We start from the raw sequence: 9,736 nt of genomic DNA, 5'->3' as shown, positions 1-9,736 counted from the left end.
GGGAATCATGTAAGTGATGCTGCTAGGCGTTTAACATGATTGGTTGGGTACTATCAGACTTGAGTTCTGACATTCTTGTTATCAAGGAGTTGATAAGTAAGAATGGAGCAATTGGGGTATGCTCATATAAGGACATGTTTAGTCCGAATCACATGCAGATGTGAACCCACGGCTAGTTGTATCAATGAACCATTGAGGGCCACACAAGTGCTAGCTATCTAGATCCCGTTGAGAAGTTAAAATAGTTCAATGTGTTGAACGGCTTATAAATGAGTTTATAAACATAAAGAAAAATAGAAGTAAGACTTCTATGAGAGAAATGTAATTTTTAATTTATGAATGTGTTCTTAAATTAAAAGTAGGCCAAGTGAATAATGTATTTGAAAATTGTGATTTTCATAAACATTATTATGGACTAAATTAAATTAATTAAAGTGTTGAATTAATTAAACACTAGTGGGCCTAGTAGAGTTCAAATATCTAAAGTATTTCAAGTGTTGAATTAATTAAATAACATTGGGCCTTGTAGAACCCAATTGAAAATAATTATTTAACTAGTGGGCTTGAGTAAAATCAAGTAAAGTCTAATTGGGCTCAAATACATTTGAGACAATTAAATTAAAAGTCCATGGGCCCTTTGTAAATGTTACAAGCCCACTAGGTTTTGCATGCTTGGGAGATGAAGAGGTGTGGATTACTTTTGATTAAAATATTGCATGGCATGCAAGACTACTTTTTCACTTTCGCACAACCTAGACAACACACTTCACTCTCCCAATTACACCTACTTGGCCGAAAATACACACTCCTTTTTTCTCTCATTTTTGTTCTTCAATTGTTGGAGAAACAAATATCTTCTCAAAGAAAAATCCTCATTTTTCTAGTGCAAAATATGAGAGGATCTACCTAGTTGGTGGTGGGATTGATTTTGAAGGTAGGAGGAAGCTTGTAGATTTTTTTTCCCATACAAGAGCTAAAGTGTTTACACTTTAGTTGGAGCCATCATCAACCTCAAGAGGTTGATAGGTAAAACTTCTAAACACCCTATGAATGTCATAGTTTGTGTTTTTGTATATGTTGCACACTAGTACATGGTGTTAGAATTTTTCAAGATTTTCATAAAAAATTCGGTTTTCATGTTTAGAAAACATTCTTGAGCTTCCGTTGCGATTTCGAACACCTAAAATCGATCCCTTTCATAGAAGAATAAGGTTCAGGAGGTGATGGATAAAGAGCCAGAGGTCATAGCGCTGGGGCTCGAAAAGAAGATGCTCAGAATAGCCCCTGACCTTGACCCAAGGGTCAGGGAGGAACTCATTACTTGTTTACAGGCCAATCTCAGCGTGTTCGCTTGGTCAGCCCAAGAGCTCACAGGAACAACCCTGGATGTGACCGAGCATCGGTTAAAACATCTTGTCGAATACTCGTCCAGTGAAACAGAAGAAAAGACATTTCGGGCCTGAGAAGGATAAAGTTATAAGGAAAGAAGTGGGAGAATTGCTTGAGGCTGGGCACATTCGGGAAGTGCAATTTCCTACTTGGCTATTGAATGTTGTCCTAGTCCTAAAGAGTTCAGGGAAATGAGGATGTGTATGGACTTCAGAGATCTCAATAAGGCATGTCCTAAAGATTGTTATCCTTTGCCCCGGATAGATCAGTTGGTGGACTCTACAGCTGGACACCAATATCTGTGCATGTTGGATGCCTATCAGGGATACCACCAAATCCCCATGGCTGTGGAGGACCAAGATAAAGTGAGTTTCATTACCTCTGAAGGAACTTTCTGTTACATGGTCATGCCCTTCGGACTCAAAAATGCCGAAGCCACGTATCAGTGATTGATGGATAGAGTATTTTCTAAGCAAGTGGGAAGAAATGTTGAAGTGTATGTGTAAGGTCCAAAATTAAGATGACGTAATTCAACTACATGCAAATCTAAGAAATATGAAAATAAGTAATAAATTGATTTAGTTGCTAAATTATTTGTGTGGCATGCATGATTTTATATTAAATATGATTTAATTGTCATTTTTCATAAAACTGTATTTTTAAGGAATATTCACGTTGCGATTGAGAAACGGAGACCGAGGGCTGAAAAACGTAAAAATGTTTTTATTAAATAACTATTTTTAATTATTTTAAATATAGTTGATGGTTTTTTTTTCATATTTTTGAAAATAAGAGATTTTGACATGATTTTATACGCCGGGACGTAATTTTTATAGGTGTTTGTTTTTCAACAAAAATACGAACTTTTTGACAACTCGACTAATAAATTCACAAGCTTAATTAAATAAAACTATTTTTAGTATTTAAATTAAATCTTAATCTAGTACTAATGGGCCTAAACTATGCTTAATAGGCCTAAAGTCTTATTAGTAAATAATTAACTATATAATATTTTAATCCCACCCCAAAAACCCTTTGCAAGTCACGCCCACCTTCTGAATTTTCTCCCCCAAGTTCCTTCAAAATACACGACTCACACACCATCAATATTTGGAGGAAAAATCGAGAATTTTGCAAGGTGATTTCAAGCCACGGTTCTTGTTCCGTTCTTCGTCATCGTCAACGATTTTTCGTGCGTAAATTACGCATAGGCACGCATATTATTTCCTTCAAAACATCGTCACACCATATTATTGTTTGCATGAAGAACAAGATCTATTTTTCTGTATTTTCGGAATATGACATGCACATGTGGGAAAACTTAAGATTTTTGATGCAAACTCATTGTTTTATCATGTAAAGGGGCTGCCATGGTCTTAGGTATGAACTAGTAGTGTTTATGCATGATTTAAGGTCCTAACACACACGCTAGACTCACGGAAATCACCCAAGAAACAAGCCAATAACAGAAAAACCGAAGTTGCTGTCAAGGGGATTGGGGTGATCGGGTTTCATGAGGGAAAGGCTGGCATGGTCTTGGCTTGGGCTAGGGCTTGGCCAGAGGCTGTCATGGGTCAGGGCAAAGAGTCCTAGCCATGCTAGGACTCTACCCGAGAAACTGCCCCAAAGCTGCGCAGGGTTCGCGCAGCTTCCAGGAGCTAGGGGCTCGGTCTCTGGTTCAAGGGCTGGGCTAAGGGGATGCACTAGAGTCCTAGGAGGGTGCAAGAGTGGTTGGTTCAAGGGATGGGCTCGTTGGTAAGGGTTGGGATGCAAATCATAGAGTCCTACTGCCATAAGGATTCTCGGCCAGCTTAGGGACTATTCGGGGTTGCTTGTTTTTGTTGTTTGGGCTGGGTTGTTAGTGGTCTAAGGGTCCAGTAGGGTACTTTAGGATGTTGGTCAGGTTTTGGATCAACATGGTTTGGGGGTGACTCGATAAAATCGAAAGCTGGCTCGGGGTCGAAGATAAGGTGTCATATTAGGGTTTCGTAAACTTAAATAATTGAAAAAACGGCTCACGGGGGTTGAGTCATGGTTCATGGGGACTAAAATAATATAAAAAGATTAAATTTAGTATTTAGAAATTTTATATTAAAGTTTGGGATTTTTCGGAATTAAAACGCTTTCAAAAAACGTCCAATTACGAATTATTTAAAAACCCTAGTTTTTAAGCTAAATAAAATTATGGAAATTTTAATTTAGGCTTAAATAATTATTTGGGACATGTTAGAGTCAAGAAAATCAAGAAAAAGTCAAAAACAAAAAATGTCACGTTCAGGGGTAAAACGGTCTTTTTACACCGGAAATTTAGTAAACGTAATGACAGTGTCCTAAATGCTACTTTATATTCTAATATGATTATTTTCAATGATTATGGATGTTTATGAATTGTTATATGTTGAAATATTGTAATGCCCGAGATTTTATATCATGATTAAGCGGAGATTATTGATTATGATTGGATAAGATTATAACTGGATTACTCCGAGATCAGATTTGGGCAAAACATATGAAGTGTGTAAATTTTGGACAGAAAGAGTGGCGCCCGAGCGGTAGAAAATAACCGCCCGAGCGCCAGTGTTCAATAGGATGATGTTTCGGACAGAAAGTCTGGCGCCCGAGCTGTAGTGTTTGACCGCCCGAGCGCCAGTGGTTGCAAAGATTGTGCTTGGGCAGAACGTCTGGCGCCCGAGTGGTAGAATATTACCGCTCGAGCGCCAGTGGATAACAATGAAAGGCTCGGACAGAAAGTGCCGCGCCCGAGCGGTAAATTTCAACCGCTCGAGCGCCGACCGAAATATAAGAAAATGTGACACGTTTCATTTACATGCAAGGAGAGATATATAAACGTAATTCATTCAGAATTATCAGAAAAGAAAACGGGGAGAAATCTTTGGAAGAAATCCTTACGCCTTTTGTCGTATAGATTTGTGATTTGCGAAAGATCCGTCCATCAGATTTTGAATCCGACTTCTGTACTGTGTTCCTATCGACGTAGGCTAGAACTGGACGTAAGTTTTGCTACGTTCTGATATGTTTTGAAATTATGATATTGTCAGAATCTGATATGATTCCTATATGATGTTCTTGACATGTTAGTCATCGTATAATCAAAACTGGATTGAGGAACAGATACCATATGAAATTGTTATGAATTTTGGAGTCGATTTGATATCAGAATTGAATTGTTATCGATTATGAGGTGTTGGGATGGAGATCTGATTGATATGGTATTGCTGGGTATATTGAGATTATGACGTTATGCTGTTAAAACGGAATTTGATTGAATTCTGATTATATCCATTATTGATTGAGTGGTGTATTGATACCATATATTGTGATGGCCAGATTGATATTGACAGGCTTTGAATCAGAGACTTCGACTTAGTCAGAGTAACAGAGTGAAAGGTATAAATTAATGTTGAGTTGGGATTGCACAACTCGAGTGAGGTTTGACTCGAGTTTCCCTAAATCACATACTTTATGTTATTGCATTGATATTTGCAATTGATGAGATTGATGATTGTAGTCTATTGATTCTAGACAATGTATGTACTAGTCACAGACTGATTCGTCTGGTCATCGGCTGATTTGCCTAATCACCGGCTGATTTGTCTGGTCAGTGGCTGATTCGCTTAGTCCTTGGGCTGATTCGCTTATTCTATTGGTTGATTCGCTTATTCTGTTGGCCGATTTGCCCAGATATTGGATATATGCATTATATCGATGCCGTTTAGGGTTGATTCATTCCTATCGCCTGAGATTCGATATAGTTGTCAATATCCAGACCCCGGGATCCCTAGATTAGGAATGAGTCGAGTCTGAGATGCCTAGTTGATTTACAGTTTTATATCATTCATGTTTGTTGATTTGCTACATGTCAATGATAGTTGTTATATGCTTTGATATATGTTTTTATATGATTGCATGTCTACATTGTTTATACTGGGATGTATTTCTCACCGGAGTTATCCGGCTGTTGTCTTGTTTTGTATGTGTGCATGACAACAGATGGGGCAGGACCTGGAGCGGGAAGAGGATGAGAGATTCAGGATTAGCGTGAAGTCAAAGGATTCGACTCAGGTCATACCTAATTTAGTGGAGACCTTTTCCACCCTTAGGTCCTATGGACTAAAGTTGAACCCTCATCAGTGTATCTTTGGGGTGAGGGGTGGAAAGTTTCTGGGTTATATGGTTACAGAGAGGGGGATTGAGGCTAACCCCAAGAAGGTCCGACCTATTCAAGATATGGTTTCTCCTCGAGGACCCAATGAGGTGCAAAAGTTAACAGGAATGATTGCTACGCTGGAAAGGTTTATCTCGAGGTCGGCTCACAGAAGCTTACCGTTTTTCGGACTTTGCGTAAGGCGAAAAAATTTGAATGGGGTCCGGATTACGAGAAGGCTTTCGGAGAATTGAAAGAGTACCTTGCTGAGATTCATGTCCTTGCCAAACCGGCAATAGGTGAACCATTGTGGGTGTATTTATCTGCCACAGAGGGTGCTGTGAGTTCGGTCCTTGTCAAGCTAGAGGGATCAACTCAACAATCAGTCTATTATATTTCATATGCACTAAAAGGGGAAGAGATAAGATACTCAGGGTTGGAGAAATTGGCTTTGGCTTTAGTGATGACAGTGAGACGTTTGAGACCATACTTCCTATCTCATCTAATTGTGGTCTTCACCAACAGTCCATTGGGGAGGATATTAACTCGTTCAGATATGTCTGGTCGTTTGGTTAAGTGTACTACTGAGCTGGGAGAGTATGACATCCAGTATGAGCCGAGAACAGCTATTAAAGCGCAAGCTTTAACCGATTTTCTGGGTGAGACCGTGCATCAGGAGAATGAGGACCCTTGGAAAGTGTATGTGGATAGTTCCTCGTCGAAGGATGGCAGTGGGGTGGGAGTAGTACTGATTTCGGCAGCTGGGGAGGAGGTGAAGTTAGCGGTAAGGTTGGACTTTCGAGCATCCAACAATGAGGCAGAATATGAGGCTGTGTTGGCAGGACTTCGAGCAGCCAGAAACGTGGGAGCTACCCGGGTACTTATTTTTTCTGACTCACAGCTTGTAGCACAACAGATAAAGGGAATATATGATGTGAAAGATGAAAAACTTATTGAGTATGCTCAAGAAGTGGACAGAGTAAGAGAAAAATTCACAGAGATTACGTTCGAACAGATTCCTAGGAAAGAAAATGAAAAGGCGGATACTCTAGCCAAAATGGCTGGAACAATGGGAAGTTGAAAGACTAGGGATGTGGTATTCCAAATCGAACTCACACCACACACGAGTTCGCTTGTAGTTGAACAAGAGGAGGAGGATTAGAGGACTGTCATAATTGATTATATGAAAGAGGGAAAGCTTCCTGATAACCCTCATGAAGCTCGTAAATTGAAGACAAAGTGTTCGCGTTATGTGATAGTCGAAGAAGTGTTGTACCGAAGGTCTTTTGCAGGGACTTTTCTTCGGTGCCTGAGTTATCAAGATACTGATTATGTGCTCCAGGAAGTTCATGAGGGGTGTTGTGGAAATCACCTAGGAGCTTATGCTTTGGCTAGGAGAGTGTTGCTCGCAGGTTACTGCTGGCCCTCATTGTTTCATAATGCCCAAGAGCCAGTAATGTCCTGCGATAGCTGTCAACGTCATGCTCGGTTGCATCACTAGCCGGCCGCGCTGATGAATACTATTCTAGCTACATGTCCTTTTGATCAGTGGGGAATTGATATTGTGGGGCATTTCCCTATAGCTCTCGCACAGAAAAAGTTTCTATCGGTAGCAGTTGACTATTTTTCGAAATGGGTGGAAGCAGAGCCTTTGGCTAGAATCACCGAGAATGACGTCCTGAAGTTCTTGTGGAAGAGTATAGTATGCATATATGGGGTGCATAGGAGACTGATATCCGATAATGGAAGACAGTTCCAAGGAGCTAGGATCCAATTTTGGTGTAAAGAGATGAAGATCCAACAAGTCTGTACCTCTGTAGCTTACTCACAGATTAATGGGCAGGTGGAGGTGACTAATCGGACGTGATGAAACTTAAAATTAATAATTTATTATATGTTAAAACCTATATTTTAAAATTTAAGTTTCATTAAAATTATAAAATTATGTTATTTTAGTATTGTGTGTTTATATTTAAATGTCTTACTAAATATGTTTTATTTTCAGGTTTTCTACGTATTACTAAAATAATGATAACTCAAGCTAGAAAACTCAAAAGGAGGTGATTCAAACATGTTTGAAATCCTTGAAAAATTATCTACAACTTTGCAGAAGACATGATTGCCTAAAACGTTGGTTAAAATGATCAAATTGTAAAAATATCAAAAGGAGGACAAATTTACTTTCACCATGACCAACATATAGTAAATAAATCACAACTATTTCAATATTTAACCAAATGAGGTGAACCAAGTGGCCAAATTCATCTACAGAAATTTCCCACATGTTTGCTGTTTTGAGCAGAGTCAAATTCGGTTGTTAAAGTCGTGGAACAAAGCATTGAAAGAAGGGACACAGAATTGAAGTTGAAGGAGACAAATACTACTATTACAACTACATTGCATTAATAGAATTTTTGACCCTTTCTCTCATTTGGCCTATAAATATAGGCCTTGTACTAGCTTGAGAATCATTCTATCTCATTGTAAAATTTAGTGTGAGTGTGTATAAAAGTTCTAAGTTCCAATATATTTTTCGTTTTCCAAATTATGAGTGATGTTTTTAGTGTTGATCAAAAGTAAGTTCATGGAAAGCTAAATCTATTATGTCAAGGTGAAGAGGATGAATTTTTGATGAAGTAAGATTGTTTATATTTTATATATTCTTTCTTTATTTCTTTTCATTTTGCTAATTTGTTTTTATTGTAGGTTTAAAAATGAATTATTTGTTGTTATCGATTTACATCAAATGCTTGATACCATTGAAGTGGTTATCTTGATTTGTTGTTTAATTTTGATACAATAAATATTTCATCAATTATTATTGTTATATTATATATACATATATATTTATATATATTTATATAATTATATCATATATTTCATTTAGACTATAGCGTGGCTATGCCGGTTGTTCTAAATGAAATATTATGATATCTAACAATCTAACATTTATTTTATCGCAACTAACTTTTACTTCTCGGATCTAACTTTTACTTTCCCGCAACTAACTTATTAAATCATATATTTCATTTAGCCAATAGCGTGGCTCTGCCGGTTGTTCTAAATGAAATATAATGATTTAATATAACATTTATTTTATGCAGTTATATATTTATATAGTTATATATATAATCATAGGTACCATATATAAAATATCGGTGAATTCGGTATTTTCTATAGTGGGAACTATATTATATTAGGTGTGTGTTTAAATATTTTTATTTTCTTGGAACCATTATTTATGGTGGTTTCCTTTGTTTTACTTTTAGTTAAACAATATTGCATAAACCAAGAATAAATCCTCGAGCCTTGACAAAATTTATAATTTGTAAACTTCGTTTTTGCATTTGATAATCTATAAATTAATAAATTTAAACTTAAAATAACCTCTCTATGGATCGATCTCGTACTTACGAAATATATTACTTGCAGATAACCTACACTTGGGTGAATTATAATTTAAGTAGTAGCAAGTTTTTGGCGCCGTTGCCGGGGAGGTATAAATTAAGTTTATATTTTTTAATTATGTTTTATTTATAAGTATTGTGTTGTTTTTTTTGTATGAGTATCTGGAGTCGAAAAAAAAGTGGTAGACTTATTCGAGTATCTGAAAGTAATTTAAACATGGATGATAATTCAAATAATCAATATAATGATAACAATAATAAAAATAATAATAATAATAATCAAGAAAATGATCAATTAAGAACACTTAGGCACCATATGAACTCTATTAGAACTAGTGCCCCATCTTGTTTAGTTTTTCCTCCTGATGCATCTAATTTCAACTTTAAACATCAAATTATTCAACTTTTACCAAATTTTCATGGCTTAGATTCTTAAAATCCATATTTACATCTAAGAGAATTTGAGGAAGTTTGTAACACTTATAATGATCAAAATTGTAGCATGGATATAGTTCGATTAAAGCTTTTCTCTTTTTCTTTAAAAAATAAAGCTAAAACATGGCTAAAAAATTTGAGATCAAGTTCAATAAGATCATGGGAAGAAATGCAACAACAATTTCTCAAAAAGTTTTTTCTTTCCCATAGAACAAACTCTTTTAAAAGACAAATTACTACTTTTTCTCAAAAACAAGGAGAAACATTTTATCAATGTTGGGATAGATATAAAGAATTACTTAATACATGCCCACATCATGGTTTTGAAACATGGAGAATA

The 9,736-nt window shown here is 36.7% G+C and overlaps 1 non-coding gene across 1 annotated transcript; it reads right to left on the bottom strand.

Annotated features, from left to right (window-relative positions):
* Positions 1-9,609: 9,609 nt before the first annotated feature.
* Positions 9,610-9,720, bottom strand: LOC140963689 (small nucleolar RNA R71). Its single transcript, XR_012172735.1, has one exon. It is a non-coding gene; the product is annotated as a small nucleolar RNA R71 (small nucleolar RNA).
* Positions 9,721-9,736: the final 16 nt, after the last annotated feature.

Source organism: Primulina huaijiensis, chromosome 17 (assembly GCF_012295235.1).
Source record: "Primulina huaijiensis isolate GDHJ02 chromosome 17, ASM1229523v2, whole genome shotgun sequence".
NCBI lineage: Eukaryota > Viridiplantae > Streptophyta > Magnoliopsida > Lamiales > Gesneriaceae > Primulina > Primulina huaijiensis.
Note: the sequence above shows the minus strand (reverse complement) of the source record. Positions and strands in the feature narration are given on the sequence as shown.